Source organism: Oncorhynchus nerka, linkage group LG25 (genome assembly GCF_034236695.1).
Source record: "Oncorhynchus nerka isolate Pitt River linkage group LG25, Oner_Uvic_2.0, whole genome shotgun sequence".
In the NCBI taxonomy this organism is placed as follows: Eukaryota; Metazoa; Chordata; class Actinopteri; order Salmoniformes; family Salmonidae; genus Oncorhynchus; species Oncorhynchus nerka.
This window is the reverse complement of record NC_088420.1, coordinates 40,129,114-40,149,535: the sequence shown is the minus strand read 5'-3', so window position 1 is coordinate 40,149,535 and position 20,422 is coordinate 40,129,114. Positions and strand designations below refer to the sequence as shown.

Genomic DNA, 20,422 nt, shown 5'->3' with positions numbered 1-20,422 from the left:
TTAAGGGAATAAACCACACACAAAGGTCCGTTTCCAGGACACAAATCAAGTGAAAAGAAAGACAAACTGAATTACTTTCATGGAGGACTGCCTTGAATTGTGAGGATGACCACACTATTATTTTCATCACGAGTCAAATCTTTTGGTTTTCTACCCAAACTTGCAATTCTGGGTAAGCTTTTACTCAAACACAATATGATGCACTTAGAATTTAAAAACAAACTTCCTCAAAAACTACTGAGGAACATTCAAACACATAAACTCCCTCATACAAACACACACACTCACGCAGAGAAACACACACGCTCTTTCCCAGAACAAAATGTGTCACACTCACCAGGTGTGGAAATGTCTTCCTTCTCAACTCTCGCTCTCTCGTTCTAGCTTTTTCTCTCTCAGGTAGATTCCACTCGCTCCTCCGAGCTCTGGAGAGTGGGATCAGGAAGTGTAGTCCCAACAAAAGAGGGAGTGAGTGTTTCAGGGGAGGTAAAGTCCAGCAGGGGTCAGAGTCAGATGAGGTGGCTGGAGATTAAACCGATCTGTCTGTCGGTACTCCTCTGTTTCTATCTTTCCTCTCCCTTTCCGGTTTCTATCTATCGGTCTCCCTCACTCGTTCGCTGGCTGCTTCAGGAATGCAGCTCTCCTGGATGTTCTCACCACAGCAAAGATCTGAGACTACTAAGCCTCTCTCACGCTCTCTCTCTCTCTCTCGCTCTCTCTCTCATTCTCTCTCGCTCTCTCTCTCTCCAGCTCTCTCTCTCTCTCTAGCTCTCTCTCCTGACACTCTGCTGACAGGGCAGGTCCCTCCCCCTCTCCAGGTAGTGGTTAGTAGAGGAGTCTCTCTCTCTGCCTTTCTCTTTCACTCTTAACAACACACTCAGAATTTAATTTGCTGTATTGAACTGTCTTAATATTCACACCGTACACTGCATAGTGTATGTGTGTGTATTTATTTGTGTGTGTTTGTGTACATACTACCTGAGTAGACTTCCTCCCTCTGGCCTCATGAACAGCTGACTATGTAAATGAGTCTCTCAGGTGATGTTCTCTTCCTGGAATGAGGTCACAGTCCCATATCCAGGTGTGTGTGTGTGTGTGTGTGTGTGTGTGTGTGTGTGTGTGTGTGTGTGTGTGTGTGTGTAAAGGTGAGTGTGTGTTTAAACAGTGAGGGAGCCTCTCCCAGGGAGTGCAGGGCAAACCTGACCATTTGGGTTGGGAACTCACACATACGTCCTGCCCTCCAGGACATCTATTGTACAGCACCCGGTGTTACAGGAAGGCCAAGAAGATCATCAAGGACCTCAGACACCTGAGCCATGGCCTGTTCACCCCTCTACCATCTTGTAGGCAGAAAAAAATAGAGGTAAACCGGGAGACTGAAAAACAACTTCTATCTCCAGGCCATTAGACTGTCAAATAGTCACCAGTAGCTGGTCTTCGGCCAGTACCCTGCCCTGAACTTTAGTCACTGTTACTAGCCGGCTACCACCCAGTACTCAACCCTGCACCTTAGAGACCGTGTGTGTGTGCGTGTCTTGTTCTGCTAAGATACTTAGGCTGGGTTTGGAACCATGCCAGACCAATTAGATTTTGTTGTGTTGAAATCAACAGACAGACTGAGCATTAGATTAATTTACAGACTAACCTGATATGATTCATAACCATCTTTAGCTAAACACATTCACAAACACAGACACATTGACACTAAAATGCAAAAGGATTGGTCTATGTTTTTCTTGCAATAGCCCGTGTCCCAAACGTAATACCATTTAGACGAGGCTAGACCCAGCTTTTTACTTCAGCCAGAACTATCAGAGTTTGCTCACATCTGAGACACAAGCTTTTGACACATTTAAGAGCTGAGATGCACAACAGATCCTGCCTGTAATTCTCTCTCACACAAACACACAGTAGGCCACTTCTACAGTAAAGGGAGAGTACCCTAGAGGTTCAGCTGATAGTGGCCAGGGTGAGAAAAGCAGAAGGTGTCAGAGGGAAGTAACTTTTTAAAGGGACAATTTCAAGAAGTCAGTCTTTTTCCTAACGATTAGGGCCAACTTAGTTGGGAAATCCCAAAAGTCAAACAGAGCCAACTGGACAGGGCAAGTTGGGTTAGTTGTGGGCCCTGTGATGTAATGAACCATCTGAAGGCTTGGAGAGTTCACTGTCACCTTCCAGGCATTCCTGAGGGTGCATTCTCCCTCTATACCTCCCTTTTCCATCACCCCATCCCTCCCCCTCAACCACCCCTACTTTTCTATGACATTCAACACCCCATCCCCCTTCTCCATCCCTCCAGTTTGCATCCAGCAAAAAGAAAGCAAGAACAGATGTCTAAAAAAGCTTAATCTTCACATTCAAACCCAATACAGATACATTTCCTCCCTCTCCCTGACTTAGAGAGCATTCCTAAATCCACAACCCGGATCGCCAGACGCATCCCTAGCCACGTCCTCAGAGCATGTACAGACCAGCTGGCTGAGGTATTTACGGACTTATTCAATCTCTCCCTATCCCAGTCTGTGGTCCCCACTTGCTTCAATATGTCATCATTGTTCCTGTACCCAAGAAAGCAAAAGTAACTGAACTAAATGACTATCGCCCCGTAGCACTCACTTCTGTCATCATGAAGTGCATTGAGAGGCTAGTTAACTTTATAAGGCTAGTGGGAGGACTTTTCAATGCTTTTCTATGGAAAGGTCTAATAATTAGGACCCAGATTGCAGTTCCCATGGCTTCCACTAGACGTCAACAGTTTTTAGAAATTGTTTCACACAGTTTATTCTGTCTTCAATTTTATAGATTATTTACATATTAGGGTACCTGAGGTTGGATTAGAAATGTTGTTTGAATTGTTTGGACGAAGTCTACAACTTTTTAGATTCCTTTGTAGGCATGTTGGGCGAGTTGGAACAGGTGTATTTCTGAATCAAACGCGCCAAATAAACTGACATTTTTTGGGATATAAAGAAGGACGTTATTGAACAAAACTACCATTCATTGTATAACTGGGACCCTTTGGATTGCAAAAATATGAAGATCTTCAAAAAGGTAAGCGATTTATTTCATCGCTATTTCTGACTTCGTTATGCCTCTGCTTGGTTGGAAAATGTTTGTGGCGAGCTCCAGTGAGGGCGCGCACTTGGTTATTTATCTCCGGGAATGTACATACTATTTTCCGTCTTCAATTTTATTGTTTATTTGCATATTAGGGTGCCTGAGGATTGATTAGGATTAGGTTGATTAGGTTGTTTGACTTGTTTGGACGAAGTATATTTGTAACGTTTGGGATTCATTTTGTATGCATTTTGAATGAGGAGAAACCAGCGGATTATTGAATGAAGCGCGTCAACTAAACTGACTTTTTGGGGATATAAAAGACTTTATCGAACAAAACGACCATTCATTGTGTAACTGGGACCCTTTGGATTGCAAAAAGATGAAGATCTTCAGAGGTACGTGATTTATTTTATCACTATTTTTTGTGACACCTGTGCAGGTTATGAATTTATGTTAATGCAGGAAGTGGCTGAGGCGCTGTCCTCAGACGATCAAATGCTATGCTTTTGCCATAAAGCCCATTGTAAATCGGACAAAGCGGTTCGATTACCAAGATTCTAAGCTAAAGAATGGTGTACTTTTGCATGTCATGAAAAATGTATGGAGTAAAAAGTACATAATTTTCTTTAGGAATGTAGTAAAGTAAAAGTAAAGTACAGATACCCCCAAAAACTACTTAAGTAGTACTTTCAAGTATTTTAGCCGGCCTCTGCCCAGTACCCTGCCCTAAACTTTAGCCACTGTTACTAGCCGGCAACTACCCGGTACTCGACCCTGCACCTTAGACAATGCTGCCCTATGTACATAGTCATTGAACACTGCTCAATTTAATAATGTTTACATACTGTTTGACCCACTTCATATGTATTGTATATACTGTATTCTAGACACGGCTCATTCTATATAAGTACTGCTGTGCACACATTTTCTAATCATATATTGTCCATTGCTCGTTCTAATATTTCTATATTTCTTAATTCCTTTATTTGTATCATCTGGATTGTGTGCATTGTTCTGTATTGTTAGGTATTACTGCACTGTTGGAGCTAGGAACACAAGCATTTAGCTACACCCTCGATAACATCTGCTAAATATGTGTACGCAACCAATAACATTTGTTTGATTTGAGAATGATAAATAGACCGGTCTTTCCTGGGACTCTCTCAATTAGGTCCTGCGGAGGGTAGTGGGCTGAGTTTTTTTTTTTGGCTGTTCTGCATCAGTCTTGAATAGCATTGTCTAAGGCTCAACTGTCTCCCCTCCCCCTCTTCAGAGATTAGACCTCCCTCTCTTGTTCCCCCGTTTCCCAGAAAACCTCATTCAGCAAGTGGGAACAGGACAGATAGACACCGCACTGGGCAAAAACTGGTTAAATCATCCTTGTTTCCATGTCATTCCAACCCCCAAAAATCAACGATGGAAAATTTATTGGATTTGCAAAGAGTCATCAACGTCAGGGCATGTCGTCTTTTTTTCACCCACTTTTTAACCAAAATCCAATAACATGGTGAAAACGTTTGTTGATTTCACTGTGAATTCACGTTAGTTGACAACTCAACCAAATGTAAATCAAAACTGGACGTTGAACGGACGTCTGTGCCCAGTGGGACAGGTCTTTAAAACAAACAAGAAGTAGAATCAGACAGGGTCCTGTTCAATAGGAGCAAACATGAGAAAAAATGTTTACCTAAAAAGGGACTACAGTCCAATAAGAACATTGATAATGTTTTTCCTTTTTTTCCAATGTTTGCTTCATTGTTTGTCCAATTGAAGCCATCCCTGGATTGCAATGACACACTCTGAGTTTTGAACTTTTGTTGACATAGACATGTTCAGGGTAAGTAAGACCAAGGTAATAGTAATGTTTTGTTTTTCCTTCCTAGCAGAGCTATCATTATGGTCAGGGTCAAACTATAGCTCCTGCATTGTAGCTCTGCTCAGTGTATCATTAAGATGGGCTGGATGACTTTCTCTTAAGTCTTTGCATGGTTTACTCTTAAATATAGGCAGAAAACCTGGCTCAATGCCCTGAAACCTGGCTCAATGCCCTGAATCCTGGCTCAATGCCTTGAAACCTGGCTCAATGCCCTGAAACCTGGCTCAATGCCCTGAAACCTGGCTCAATGCCCTGAATCCTGGCTCAATGCCTTGAAACCTGGCTCAATGCCCTGAAACATGGCTCAATGCCTTGAAACCTGGCTCAATGCCCTGAAAACTGGCTCAATGCCCTGAAACCTGGCTCAATGCCCTGAAACCTGTCTCAATCAGGGAATAATGTAAGTCTATCTTTATGATCTCATTAGGAAATTGTAATAATTAGTGATGCATCGATATGACATTTTTGGCCGATACCGATATCCAATATTTTCCTTGTAAAAAAACGATACCGATACTGATAACCGATATTTAAAATTTTAGTGGCCTTTTAAGCATTCTAGTACAGTTAAACAGTTAACACACACACATGGACGCAGTGGTCTAAGGCACTGCATCTCAGTGCAAGAGGTGTCACAACAGTTGTTGGTTCGAATTCCGGCTGTATCACATCTGGCCATGATTGGGAGTCCTATAGGGCGGCACACAATTGGCCCAGCGTCGTCCGGGCCATCATTATAAATAAGAATTTGTTCTTAACTGACTTGCCTAGTTAAAAAAAAGGTTACACACACACACACACACACACACACAACACACACACACACACACTGTTATTTTGTTGGCATTTGCGTACAGTTGAAGTCGGAGGTTTATATGCACCTTAGCCAAATTCATTTAAACTCAGTTCTTCACAATTCCTGACATTTAATCCTAGTAAAAAGTCCCAGGCTTAGGTCAGTTAGGATCACCACTTTATTTTAAGAATGTGAAATGTCAGAAAAATAGTAGAGAGAACAATTTATTTCAGTTTTTATTTCTTTCATCACATTCCCAGTGGGTCAGAAGTTCACATACACTCAATTAGTATTTGGTAGCATTGCCTTTAAATTGTTTAACTTGGGTCAAACGTTTCGGGTAGCCTTCCACAAGCTTCCCACAGCTTCCCACAAGCTTCCCACAATGGGTGAATTTTGGCCCATTGCTCCTGACAGAGGTCAGGGCTTTGTGATGGCCCTCCAATACCTTGACTTTGTTGTCCTTAAGCCATTTTGCCACAACTTTGGAAGTTTGCTTGGGGTCAATGTCCATTTGAAGACCCATTTGCGACCAAGCTTTAACTTCCTGACTGATGTCTTGAGATGTTGCTACAATATAGTCACATCATTTTCCTTCCTTATGATGCCATCTATTTTGTGAAGTGCACCAGTCCCTCCAGCAGCAAAGCACCCCCACAACATGATGCTGCCACCCCCGTGCTTCACGGTTGCGATGGTGTTCTTCGGCTTGCAAGCCTCCCACTTTTTCCTCCAAACATAACGATGGTCATTATGGCCAAACTGCTCTATTTTTGTTTCAACAGACCAGAGGACATTTCTCCAAAAAGTATGATCTTTGTCCCCATGTCCAGTTGCAAACCTTAGTCTGGCTTTATTATGGCGGTTTTGGAGCAGTAGCTTCTTCCTTGCTGAGCGGCCTTTCAGGTTATGTCAATATAGGACTCGTTTTACTGTGGATATAGATACTTTTGTACCTGTTTCCTCCAGCATCTTGACAAGGTCCTTTGCTGTTGTTCTGGGATTGATTTGCACTTTTCGCAGCAAAGTACGTTCATCTCTAGGAGACAGAACGCGTCTCCTTCCTGAGCGGTATGACGGCTGCGTGGTCCCATGGTGTTTACTATTGTTTGTACAGATGAACGTGGTTCCTTCAGCCGTTTTGCTCCCAAGGATGAACCAGACTTGTGGAGGTCTACAATTTTTTTCTGGGGGCATTTGATTTTCCCATGATGTCAAGCAAAGAGGCACTGAGTTTGAAGGTAGGCCTTGAAATACATTTACAGGTACACATCCAGTTGACTCAAATGCTGTCAGTTAGCCTATCAGAAGCTTCTAAAGCCATGACATAATTTTCTAGAATTTTCCAAGCTGTTTAAAGGCACAGTCAACTTAGTGTATGTAAACTTCTGACCCACTGGAATTGTGATACAGTGAATTATAAGTGAAATAATGTGTCTGTAAACAATTGTTGGAAAAATTACTTGTGTCATGCACAAAGTAGGTGTCCTAGTCCGTGGGGCGACGCACAATTGGCCTAGCGTCGTCCGGGTTAGGGAGGGTTTGGCCGGTAGGGATATCCTTGTCTCATCGCGCACCAGCGACTCCTGTGGCGAGCCGGGCGCAGTGCACGCTAACCAAGGTTGCCAGGAGCACGGTGTTTCCTCCGACACATTGGTGCGGCTGGCTTCCGAGTTGGATGCGCGCTGTGTTAAGAAGCAGTGCGGCTTGGTTGAGTTGTGTATCGGAGGACGCATTACTTTCAAACTTCGTCTCTCCCGAGCCCGTACGGGAGTTGTAGCGATGAGACAAGATAGTAGATACTAACAATTGGATACCACGAAATTGGGGAGAAAAAAAGTAGGTGTCCTAACAGACTTGCCAAAACTACAGTTTGTTAACAATAAATTTGTGGAGTGGTTGAAAAACGAGTTTTAATGACTCCAACCTAAGTGTATGTAAACTTCCAACTTCAAGTGTATGTCCCCATTAGCAGTAAAACATCATCTAAACACATTTATTTCACTAACTTGCTGTGCTGTTTTGTTGTTCATTTGTTCAGTCATTTCATTCTCAACCAGGATTTCGATGGAACTCCGTTTGGGTCAAATAACATGACAATCTGTTTCAGTAGCTATAGTTAGCCCCCGGGGCAGCAGGGTAGCCTAGTGGTTAGAGCGTTGGACTAGTAACCGGAAGGTTGCAAGTTCAAACCCCCCGAGACAAGGTACAAATCTGTCGTTCTGCCCCTGAACAGGCAGTTAACCCACTGTTCCTAGGCCGTCATTGAAAATAAGAATTTGTTCTTAACTGACTTGCCTAGTTAAATAAAGGTTTAAAAAAAAAAAAAAAATAGCTAGGTGTCATCATCTAAAATAACCCTAATTTATAAGACAGTTCTTATTTGATTAATGGTGGTCGGACCCATCTTTGTGAAGCTAGCCACAATAGTGGACTTTGTGGTTAGCCTTCAAAATAAAATAATTATAATATTTGTATTCATTTGCATCACTGTCAATGACATACTTTTACTTTGAAGGCAAACCGCAAATTCCACTATTGTGGCTAGCTTCACAACACATATCCCGATTCGGTCGAGTCTCACTAGCCAGATAAAGCTAGCTGGCTGTGTATAACGTTCACTTTGGGCAACAGGGTTAAGTAGCTGGCTAGTTATTTATTTTCATGAACTGAAGTTCAATTTCAATAGGCGAACATCAAGTGGCAACCTAGTTAATACTTACTCACAAGGATTCCTAAATCATTGCTAAGTATAATGAAAATAACTGCAGTTTCTACTGCTCATTGTTTTCAGGCTGGTTGTATTGGTGCTAGCTAGGTACCAAGCTAAAGCCAGCTACCCCAGAAGTTGCGGTCAAACAAATAATGCTTTATTACCAACGGGGTATTGTAAACACATCGTTTGTGGCCGGTGTTTGCTTGTTTGCAGACTTTTTTGTACAGCTTAGACAGTGCTACTGTATCTTTTTTGACATGCAATGACCCATACGGCAATCCATAGTAAGTATGTCGTGAAGCTAATAGCAGTGACGCTATTACTGTGTAACTCCGGTAGTGCAACATCTGAAAAACAGCGCACTTGGTAGTGTGTACTGGTGCTTGACCAGTTGGCGAAAGCCAACATCACCCACGACAGAGAATGGTTGATTTTCAAGGGCAATGAATTCCATGATCTCGCCTTTGAGTTGTCTCGCTGAAATGTTCTTACTCTTTAAATGACTGCTCGACTTGTTGACTGCTCGATCCACACAGCAGACATTGTGGGCTAGGTTAGGAATGCTGTGTTGCACGTGTAGCGCAACATTTTACGTGGCGTTATTACGTTATATAGGTATGCACGTTAGCTTTGACATCGGTTTTTAACATCGGCGTTAAACTAGACATCGGGTCGATACCGATGTTGGCATTTTTAGATAATATCGTCCGATTCCGATATGTTCACCGATATCGTGCATCCCTAATAATAATCCCACCTCATTTCATCTGTACTACTACAACAGGCCATTGTCTTGTCTGTGCATTAAAACGGTTCATATATCAGGTCAACAATAGGAAAGAGAGAAGCGAACCTGGTAGCCTGTATCTCTTCCTCTGCTGTCATCCAGTCTAGACCAGTTTGTTGTCATCCCACAGCCAGTGCAGGGAAGGGCTCTCTCGCTCAGTCATGCATGGAGCACCTCAGTGTGGAACACAAAAGCCAGTCAGGGTTTAAGTCAACAGTACGCTCAAATCACACACTGACCCCAAACCCCAACCCTCAGCTCCTCTGCATTGTGGGAGTTCTGGTGGTGGGGGTGAGTGGGATAACAAACCGCCAGGCCAGACAGAGAGAGAAACAGAAAGACAAGCAAATGAGGAACAAGCAAGTGACAAGCAAGTGAGGGAGAGAGAGAAAGAGAAAGATGGATAAACAGACAGAGATGGACAGACAGATGATCAAATAAACACACACACACACACAATTGTTTTATATTTTGTGTTAAAATAAAGAAAATGATATGTGCCTCATTTGCATAAATATACTGGGTATATTTGCATATATTACTTAATTAATATAAAGGGGTGGAACAGGGCTGTACCTACTGCACTCACCTGCTCTGTCTAGACCTACTGCACTCACCTGCTCTGTCTAGACGTACTGCACTCACCTGCTCTGTCTAGACCTACTGCACTCAACTGCTCTGTCTAGACGTAACTGCACTCACCTGCTCTGTCTAGACCTACTGCACTCACCTGCTCTGTCTAGACCTACTGCACTCACCTGCTCTGTCTAGACCTACTGCACTCACCTGCTCTGTCTAGACCTACTGCACTCACCTGCTCTGTCTAGACCTACTGCACTCACCTGCTCTGTCTAGACGTACTGCACTCACCTGCTCTGTCTAGACCTACTGCACTCAACTGCTCTGTCTAGACGTAACTGCACTCACCTGCTCTGTCTAGACCTACTGCACTCACCTGCTCTGTCTAGACCTACTGCACTCACCTGCTCTGTCTAGACCTACTGCACTCACCTGCTCTGTCTAGACCTACTGCACTCACCTGCTCTGTCTAGACCTACTGCATACACCTGCTCTGTCTAGACCTACTGCACTCACCTGCTCTGTCTAGACCTACTGCATACACCTGCTCTGTCTAGACCTACTGCATACACCTGCTCTGTCTAGACCTACTGCATACACCTGCTCTGTCTAGACCTACTGCATACACCTGCTCTGTCTAGACCTACTGCACTCACCTGCTCTGTCTAGACCTACTGCATACACCTGCTCTGTCTAGACCTACTGCACTCACCTGCTCTGTCTAGACCTACTGCATACACCTGCTCTGTCTAGACCTACTGCACTCACCTGCTCTGTCTAGACCTACTGCATACACCTGCTCTGTCTAGACCTACTGCACTCACCTGCTCTGTCTAGACCTACTGCATACACCTGCTCTGTCTAGACCTACTGCACTCACCTGCTCTGTCTAGACCTACTGCACTCACCTGAGCTGTCTAGACCTAGCTGTCTAGACTGCTTCATTAATTGCGGTTGTTGTTGCAAAATTCAATGTGTGTCAATAGCAGGATGCCCTCAGATTAAAAATCAACAGGCATGGCTCTAGATTACACCTATATATACATACTTTACATTGTTTGCGAGACCAGACATAATATCACTATAATCCAAGTGTTCATTTTCGGGGGTGGTTTCATTTCAGCGCATCTAATTTGTAAACATTTCAACTGTATTGAATTATTTCTTTTTCAAAATAAAAGGGAACCTTTCTTTTCATCTAAGTGTCAAGACAATGCATTAAATCCTTGACCAAGCTTTAGAATTCTTATAGATGCAACGGAAAGATAATGTATTCCATTCAGCCCATTTCAGCCACTAACGGGGTGTGTTTGACAGGTCATTACAAACATTTCAGCAGAAAAAACAACACAAGCAAGAGTATGAAAGGGTCGCAGGAGTAAAATGAAAGCAATCAATCCAGCCAGATTTAAGTGACAAGTGGATTTTGTAACCCTCAAACACAGGAAATAGATGGCTGAAAAAGACAGATCCTCATGTGGGGGTGCATGTGCTTTGGTAGTGGAAGGGCATGAACTGCCGGTTAGGGCAAATGGACCAGTCAGGTGATTAGAGGTCAGAGGTCAGGGGTGAACAAAAACACAGAGTAAGACTAACAGAGAGTGTGTGAGGTCCCCTAATGCAGGCACTGACGCCCTGTCTCTGTCTGGTTCTCCCTCTCCCCCCGTCTCCCTGTCTCCCCCTGTTTTCCCTGTCTCTCCCTGTTTTCCCTGTCTCTCCCTGTCTCCCTCTCCCCCTGTCTGTCTGTCTCCCCCTCTCCCCCCGCCTGTCCGTCCGTCCGTCTCCCTGTCCGTCCGTCTCCCTGTCCGTCCGTCTCCCTGTCCGTCCATCTGTCTGTCCGTCCATCTGTCTGTCTGTCTGTCTGTCTGTCTGTCTGTCTGTCTGTCTGTCTGTCTGTCTGTCTGTCTGTCTGTCTGTCTGTGCCATTCTCTCTCTCTCTCTCTGATGTTTGGGGAAAGGGCTATCTATTGTTAGAACAATAAGTCTCAATGGCTTTCACTCCACTTCTCTTTCTCTTCTGTGGATCAAATGATTCATCTTGCTGTGTGTGCAGTGGGGTGGCTGGTTGAGTCAGTGTACGTCCCACCCTCACCCTCCCCTTCCCTCTGCACACAACCGCCACATAATGGACTTGTATTGTTCTACTGCACATTTATTTTATAGATATCATCCTCACAATATGCCGTACGTCTCATATTCTAGAGAGTGGTAGTGTAAAAGGGCTCATCAGAACCTGGCATAAAAATAATCTAGTAGCCTAAAGAATCTACAGAAACACTAACACCACCAGGGGTGACATCATACAAAGCACCATGCAGCAGGGAGCAACAACGCGGCCCAAGTCCCCGTTTCTTCTTAGTCAAGTATTAATGTCTACGGATAGATAAAGCCATGACACACTCCACCACAGCTTCCTGTGAGCCCACACACACACACACTCACACAAACACACTTAAAATCTTGAGTAGATAAACAATTATTCACTCGTCACAGACCAGCTGTTTCCCAAACTGTCCAGCCAGTCTGCCTCCGGTACATTAGCCTCCCTGTCTAGATCCAGCCAGTCTGCCTCCGGTACATTAGCCTCCCTGTCTAGATCCAGCCAGTCTGCCTCCGGTACATTAGCCTTCCTGTCTAGATCCAGCCAGTCTGCCTCCAGTACATTACCCTCCCTGTCTAGATCCAGCCAGTCTGCCTCCGGTACATTAGCCTCCCTGTCTAGATCCAGCCAGTCTCCCTCCGGTACATTAGCCTCCCTGTCTAGATCCAGCCAGTCTGCCTCCGGTACATTAGCCTCCCTGTCTAGATCCATCCAGTCTGCCTCCGGTACATTAGCCTCCCTGTCTAGATCCAGCCAGTCTGCCTCCGGTACATTAGCCTCCATGTCTAGATCCAGCCAGTCTGCCTCCGGTACATTAGCCTCCCTGTCTAGATCCAGCCAGTCTGCCTCCCGTACATTAGCCTCCCTGTCTAGATCCAGCCAGTCTGCCTCCCGTACATTAGCCTCCCTGTCTAGATCCAGCCAGTCTGCCTCCGGTACATTAGCCTCCCTGTCTAGATCCAGCCAGTCTGTCTCCGGTACATTAGTCTCCCTGTCTAGATCCAGCCAGTCTGCTTCCCGTACATTAGCCTCCCTGTCTAGATCCAGCCAGTCTGCTTCCCGTACATTAGCCTCCCTGTCTAGATCCAGCCAGTCTGCTTCCCGTACATTAGCCTCCCTGTCTAGATCCAGCCAGTCTGCCTCCCGTACATTAACCTCCCTGTCTAGTCTAGATCCAGCCAGTCTGCCTCCCGTACATTAGCCTCCCTGTCTAGATCCAGCCAGTCTACCTCCCGTACATTAGCCTCCCTGTCTAGATCCAGCCAGTCTACCTCCGGTACATTAGCCTTCCTGTCTAGATCCAGCCAGTCTGCCTCCCTGTCTAGATCCAGCCAGTCTTCTTCCCGTACATTAGCCTCCCTGTCTAGATCCAGCCAGTCTGCCTCCCGTACATTAGCCTCCCTGTCTAGATCCAGCCAGTCTGCTTCCCATCCATTAGCCTCCCTGTCTAGATCCAGCCAGTCTGCCTCCCGTACATTAGCCTCCCTGACTAGATCCAGCCAGTCTGCTTCCTGTACATTAGCCTCCCTGTCTGTCTAGATCCAGCCAGTCTGCTTCCCGTACATTAGCCTCCCTGTCTGTCTAGATCCAGCCAGTCTGCTTCCCGTACATTAGCCTCCCTGTCTAGATCCAGCCAGTCTGCTTCCCGTACATTAGTCTCCCTGACTAGATCCAGCCAGTCTGCTTCCTGTACATTAGCCTTCCTGTCTAGATCCAGCCAGTCTGCCTCCCATACATTAGCCTCCCTGTCTAGCTCCAGCCAGTCTGCCTCCGGTACATTAGCCTCCCTGTCTAGCTCCAGCCAGTCTGCCTCCCGTACATTAGCCTCCCTGTCTAGCTCCAGCCAGTCTGCTTCCCGTACATTAACCTCCCTGTCTAGATCCAGCCAGTCTGCCTCCCGTACATTAGTCTCCCTGACTAGATCCAGCCAGTCTGCTTCCGGTACATTAGCCTTCCTGTCTAGATCCAGCCAGTCTGCCTCCCGGACATTAGCCTCCCTGTCTAGATCCAGCCAGTCTGCTTCCCATACATTAGCCTCCCTGTCTAGATCCATCCAGTCTGCTTCCCGTACATTAGCCTCCCTGTCTAGATCCAGCCAGTCTGCCTCCCGTACATTAGCCTTCCCATACAAGACACAGACAAGCAATACAGTCTCTAATATCAGCAACCCAGCTCTGAGTATAACCTCTCCCCCGACTGGTCTCCCCTGACTAAAAAGATGCTGAAATGAACCTGGTATGTCCGCTCTATTGTGTAGGAACTGATAACTGACTGATCTGCGCAGGTCAAGTATCACAGGACAGCCAGGTCAATCGAGCAGTGTGTGTGTGTGTGTAACAGTAGATCCTCTGGCCATTAGACAGACAAGACAAGAGTGCACCTGTGGGAGTGGCCGAGAGCTCTGCTTCTGGTGTTGTCACGGATACCAAACACAGCCAAAAGAGGACAACACTTGAAGGCGGTTGCCATGCAAAAATGTGAGAAAGTGGCCTAATTCACAGACACAGCCCAAAGATTGTGTCGGGACAAGGCCAAAGGAACACAGACAGCTCACAGCTGCAGTCTCAAAATCGCAGCTTTCTCTACTGCACGACCAATACGACCCAATGATTTTAAGAACACAAATCTTGAGACCACAGATGTCACGCCATCAGTTTAAATACAATTTTTTTCCATAGACTTTCACTGAAATTAAGACAACTAACTGTAAGGTCCATGTTTAGGGCTAATGCAGCTTTACACCAAAATTACCTGTCCATTTTAATTTCCTATGGAAAGGAAATCCACCATCAATCTAGCCAGAAAATGAATCATACTCATTGATTATTAGTCAGCATGCAATAATAACAACATGACTCTATGACTCCTTAAAGATGTTCAGAATGTAAATAGCCTACATGAGAGCTTTGAAAAATGTACCCTCACCTGGTATGAAGACAAGACATTTGTGCCAATGTTAGACCTGCATTCACCTTTAGACACTCAAGTGATTGCTCTGCTCTTGTCGTTACCATGGTAATGTCTTTAATAGATAAGCTACTGGTAAGAACATTTTTCATCAGTTGCCAGAAGACAATGTGAATGCCACATAAGCAAACAAAAAGTTCAATTGCAGACTGATTTTATCATTCGTTTTTTTGTTACAATCTGCCTTAGAACGACATCAACGTCTATTACTTCACATGAATTAAAACACTCTTGAAAGCAACAGTTTGACAAAGACAGCCAACAGAAAAAGACACAGAGCAAACTTGCAAAACATGGGACAAAAAGCCAACAACTACTCACTTTGTTTAGTAGACTCCAACCGTTTGTCTGGGTCTCTGTGGTGGTGTGAAAGAGGAGCAAGAGAGAGAAACAGCCCTGTCACTGTGAGAGAGTGTTACACTGCTACCTGATCCAGTGGAGTGAATAAGAGCCCCCCACACACTCAGCGTGATGTGGAGGGGAGGGGTGGGAGCAGGAGAGAAAAGTAAAGTGGTGCCGCCATTCTCTGTCGCCCTGGAGACCAATGCTCTTTCAAAGAAATCGACCAATGACAAACACTGGTGATTGTGTTGAGACAAAAAAGTCACATGACTGCAGTTCCCTTAACACAAAAAAACAGAGATAGAGAGTGCGAGAGAGAGAGAGCGAAAACGAGAAAAGAGACAGGGAAGATTTTATGAAAAAGACAGACGAAGAGAGAGAGACAAAGAGAGAGAATAATCGAAAAACAGACAGAGAGAAACAGAGAGAAAGAAAGGGGGATTGAATGGAAGTCAAAAAGGGGGCCAGACACTGAAGAGGCCACCAGACCAAGTCCTGTCCCCATTTTCCTCCCCCTCCCTGCTCAAGGGGGGGAACAGATTCTAGTCCAGCTCAAACTTTAACTCCCTGCCCGCCATTACGCCCTTTAACCTGCTAACACCCCAACAGCCTCACTGTGCTTGAGGCAGAAATTGCCATTAACCACAGGCCAGCATACCCCATTCCCCCAATCCAAACCTTAGGCCTAACTATTAGGAGGATGGGAAAATATCTGACCCTGTATCAGTGGTTAAGGAGAGTCCCATATCCTCCCTGTATTTCCCATGGCTGAGAGGATCAATGCGCTCTCCACCACTCTACACCACTGTGTGAGCCTGACAAGAAGTGCTACAGCTTCAGTTGGTCCTACGTTCGGAAACAGCTGATAATCCACTTTATTATCTGTTGTTGACACCATTCTGGTGTTGTCAACTGGTCTGCTGATGATAACACTGTCACAGGTGGCTGGTGTACCGTGTGGTTTGATAAGAATGTGACTGGCTTCTGAAGTGCTGTAAAAGTGCAGTGCAGAATAGCCCTGATTTCCCAACAACAGCTAACGTGTAGGGACGAGGGAGAGTGAAATACATGTAAACGGGCTAAACAGAAAAGATAGCTGTATATTTGCACTCACACGTCCCTCACCTTTTCAGCAATACTTGAGCATGTGATCTGTTTCACTAAATGACCCTACTTTAGCAGTAAAATGCTCTCTCCAAAAGGGGGGTACACACCACAAGGAGAACAGACAGGTCTAAATGACTAGGATTGATTTATTTGAAGTGGGTAATGGAGAGTTTTGACTGGAAGTGGACTGCTCTGTGATAGCCCTGTAATGGCTGCTGAATTAGGCTTTTAGTAACAGCTGTACCATAGATCTCAGTTTAGCACGGATATTTAGGCTACATACAGCAGCAGGTAGACATCACCTAGCATATTTGAAAAGGAGATTTATCCCCAAAATGAACAATGAATGACCTATTGTACTGTAGCCTAATAGTAATAGAGGGTAGCCTAATAGCTATGGATCTGGCATGCTCTTTGAATGGATATAGCCTATTGCTTAATAAAAGTAGCCTTATAACATCCTAGTATGACAGTCATTTCAAAATCATAGATCCCCATAATCAGAGACTGAACAATGAGACATTGTGTTTAAGCAGCATGTTCTATAAATACTGTGTTCCAGTATAATAGTGACTGACTGACTGTAGAGATAACCTGGAGCTGACAGGAGGAACCAGAAGTAGCCTAAGTTATGTTTTTATGGGCCTTTCAATCAGAGGAGAACATGTGAGTCACAGCTCTGATTCGGCTGTTGCAGGAGTACAGGCAGGATTAAGTACACTAACACTTCAAACTGCTCTGACTGGGACAGAGGAAGAGTGTATATTGAGATTCACCCAGTGAGTAGCCTAATTGGGGTGACGGGAACAGGGAGTACCTCTATGGATCTTTCCACAGAGTGGACTGCTGTGGGAGTACGTAGTTTACTTGGGGGTCATGCCCATGAACGGAATGCACTCTGTCTACCCCACAGCTAACAGTGTGGAAGGATGAGTGATGCGTGTGATGTGTGTAAAGTGCTATCTCCAGCTGGTACACAAGCCTTTTTGTTTTCCAATGGAAAAGCAGCTGGACAGATGATTCAGTGTGGGGAGATTTCAGGGAGGAGGAGGGGGAGGAGGGCAAGGAGGGGGCAGACCTACAATTAGATACACATCTTTTGTTTCATTACTGCAATATGATAAGACCCAATAGACACTGGGGGAGGGAATGTATTCATATCATGGGAAAATACACCATGAACATACCAAATGATGTTTTTTGCGTTTCACTGAAGTGCAGCTCCCAAAGAAATAGAAAGATGCAAATGTGGCTTATTTTGCACCGCAGTTTTTAGATTGCAGAAGTAAACTGTTACTTCCACCATTAGGAGATGACGAGGAGCAGAATGAAAGGACTAGTCTACAGATCAGGGGGATGGGATATTGACTAACAAAAAGACTAAGATACAAACATAGCGCTAACTAAGTACATGCTGAAATACTTTAATGGCATTCCACAGCAACAACGGCGTTCTTTGCCGTTTAAGATTAGGGAGGATGGTTTAGGGAGGATGGTTTTTGGGGGCCTTATGTCTGTTACACCATATTGGATGACTGTCATTCATATTCCATTCACCTATTTACCTTCACCATTCACCTATCGATAGGTTTAGGCTACTACATGATACTCGAAGTTGCCCTATACCCATACACCTATACCCCTATATCCTGGACTAGTAACCGAAAGGTTGCAAGTTCGAATCCCCGAGCTGACAAGGTACAAATCTGTCGTTCTGCCCCTGAACAGGCAGTTAACCCACTGTTCCTAGGCCGTCATTGAAAATAAGAATTTGTTCTTAACTGACTTGCCTAGTAAAATAAAGGTACAATTTAAAAATGAGGTTGCTACAACCTACAAATGATAGTTTATAATGTAGGTGCACAGGTCTATAGACAAATTTGAGTAATCAAGGTGACAGACAGTGACACATTCAATACCACCTTGCACATTCTTGCCTGCATCTAGCTGATATGGGGTTTAATCATTAGTCCAAAGAGTTGACTAACAGCGCTGCCTCAGGACCTGGACGACTTGCCTTAATAGAAGGAACCATGAATTCTGCTCTGTATCAGAGAATACTACAAGAGAATGTCAGGCCATCCATCTGTGAGCTGAAGCTGGAGCACAGTTGGGTCATGCAGCAATACAATGATCCAAAACACACAATCACATCTACATGAAAATGTCTAAAAAGACACAAATGTATTGCACTTGTACTGACCTCGCCTTCTGGATGATAGAGGGGTGAACAGGTTGTGAATGGGGTGGTTGATGTCCTTGATTATATTTTTGGCCTTCCTGTGATATCAGGTGCACGTAGTTGGCCCCCAGTGATGCGTTGGGCAGACCACACCACCATCTAGAGAGCCCTGCGGTTGTGGGCAGTTGCCGTACCAGGCAGTGACACAGCCCAACAGGATGCTCTCAATTGCGCATCTGTAAGGGTGTGTGAGAGTTTTAGGGGCCAAGACACATTTCTTCAGCCTCCTGAGGTTGAAGAGGCGCTGTTGGACGATTTCAGATCCTCAGTTATGTGTACACCGAGGAACTTGAAGCTTTCCACCTTCTCCACTACGGTCCTGTCTATGTAGATAGGGGCGTGCTCCCGCTGTGGTTTCCTGAAGTCCACGATCAGCTGCTTTGTTTTGTTGACGTTGAGGGAGAGGCTATTTTCCTGGCATCACTCTGCCAGGGTGCCATTGTTGGTAATCAGGCCTACTACTGTTGTGTCATCTGCAAACTTGATGATTGAGTTGGAGGCGTGCGTGGCCAAGCAATCATGGGTGAACAGGGAATACAGGAGGTGGCTGAGCACGCACCCATGTGTGGCCCCTGTGTTGAGAATCAGCAAAGTGGAGGTGTTGTTTCCTACCTTCACTTCCTAGGGGCTGCCCGTCAGGAAGTCCAGGCCTCAGTTGCACAGGGTGCAGTTCTGACCCAGGGCCCCAAGCTTAATGATGAACTTGGAGGGTACTATGGTGTTGAATGCTGAGCTATAGCCAATGAACAGCATTATTACGCAGGTATTCCTCGTCCAGATGGGAAAGGGCGGTAAGCAAATTTAATTGGGTCTTGGGTGTTAGGTACAGGAACAATGGTGGAGATCTTGAAGCAAGTGGGGACAGCAGACTGGGATAGGGAGAGATTGAATAAGTCCGTTAACACTCCAGCCAGCTGGTCTGCGCATGCTCTGAGGACACGGCTAGGGATGCCGTCTGGGCCGGCAGCCTTGCGAGGGTTAACACACTTAAATGTTTTACTCACATCAGCCACAGAGAAGGAGAGCAACAGTCCTTTGTAGCAGACCGTGTAGGTGGCACTGTGTTATCCTCAAAGCATGCGAAGAAAGTGTTTAGCTTGTCCAGAAGCAAGAAGTCAGTGTCCGTGACATGGCTGGTTTTCCCTTTGTAGTCCATGATTGTCTGTAGACCCGGACACATACATCTTGTGTTTGAGCGGTTGCATTGAGACTCCGTTTTGCCTGTTTGATTGCGTTACAGAGGGAATAACTACACTGTTTGTATTAAGTCCAGTGTAGTTCTTTGAGGGCTGTCATGTACGGCTTGAGGGGGAATATACACAGCTATGACTATAACCGGAGAGAATTCTCTTGGGAGGTAATACGGTCTGCATTTGATTGTGAGGTATTCTAGGTTGGGTGAACAAAAGGACTTGAATCTCTCTGTGTTATCACAATCACACCATGAGTAGTTAATCATGAAAGATACACCCCCGCCTTTCTTCTTCCCGGAGGGTTCTTTATTCCTGTCTGCACGATGTGCTGAGAACCCAGCTAGCTGTATGGACGGGGCCATGTTTCCGTGAAACAGAGTTTGTTACTATCCCTGATGTCTCTCTGGAAGGAGATCCTCTCCCTGAGCTCATCTACTTTATTATCCAGAGACTGAACATTAGCGATTAATATACTCGGAAGCGGTGGATGGTGTGCACGCCTCCTGAGTCGGACTAGAAGTCCACTCCGAATACCTCTTCTCCGCCGGCGGTGTTATGGAGCAGCCTCTGGAATAAGTTCAATTGCCCTGGGGGGTACGAACAAAGAATCCAATTCGGGAACGTCATATTCCTGGTCGTAATGATGGTGAGTTAAC

The 20,422-nt window shown here is 45.2% G+C and overlaps 1 protein-coding gene across 6 annotated transcripts in view; it reads right to left on the bottom strand.

Annotated features, from left to right (window-relative positions):
- The window catches only part of LOC115109510 (ras association domain-containing protein 8-like), a 60,690-nt gene extending 45,312 nt beyond the window's left edge, over positions 1 to 15,378 (bottom strand). For 3 of the 6 annotated variants that reach the window (XM_065009791.1, XM_065009793.1, XM_029634465.2), the window contains exons 1-2: positions 15,204 to 15,378; positions 9,302 to 9,409 (exon numbers count right to left, since the gene is read on the bottom strand). The gene's annotated coding sequence lies outside the window, so the exon portion shown is untranslated. Of the gene's footprint in view, positions 1 to 337; positions 970 to 9,301; positions 9,410 to 15,203 lie in introns of those variants that run through there. The other 3 variants (XM_065009790.1, XM_065009792.1, XM_029634466.2) reach the window with 1 other exon arrangement.
- Between the last annotated feature and the right edge of the window lie 5,044 nt (positions 15,379 to 20,422).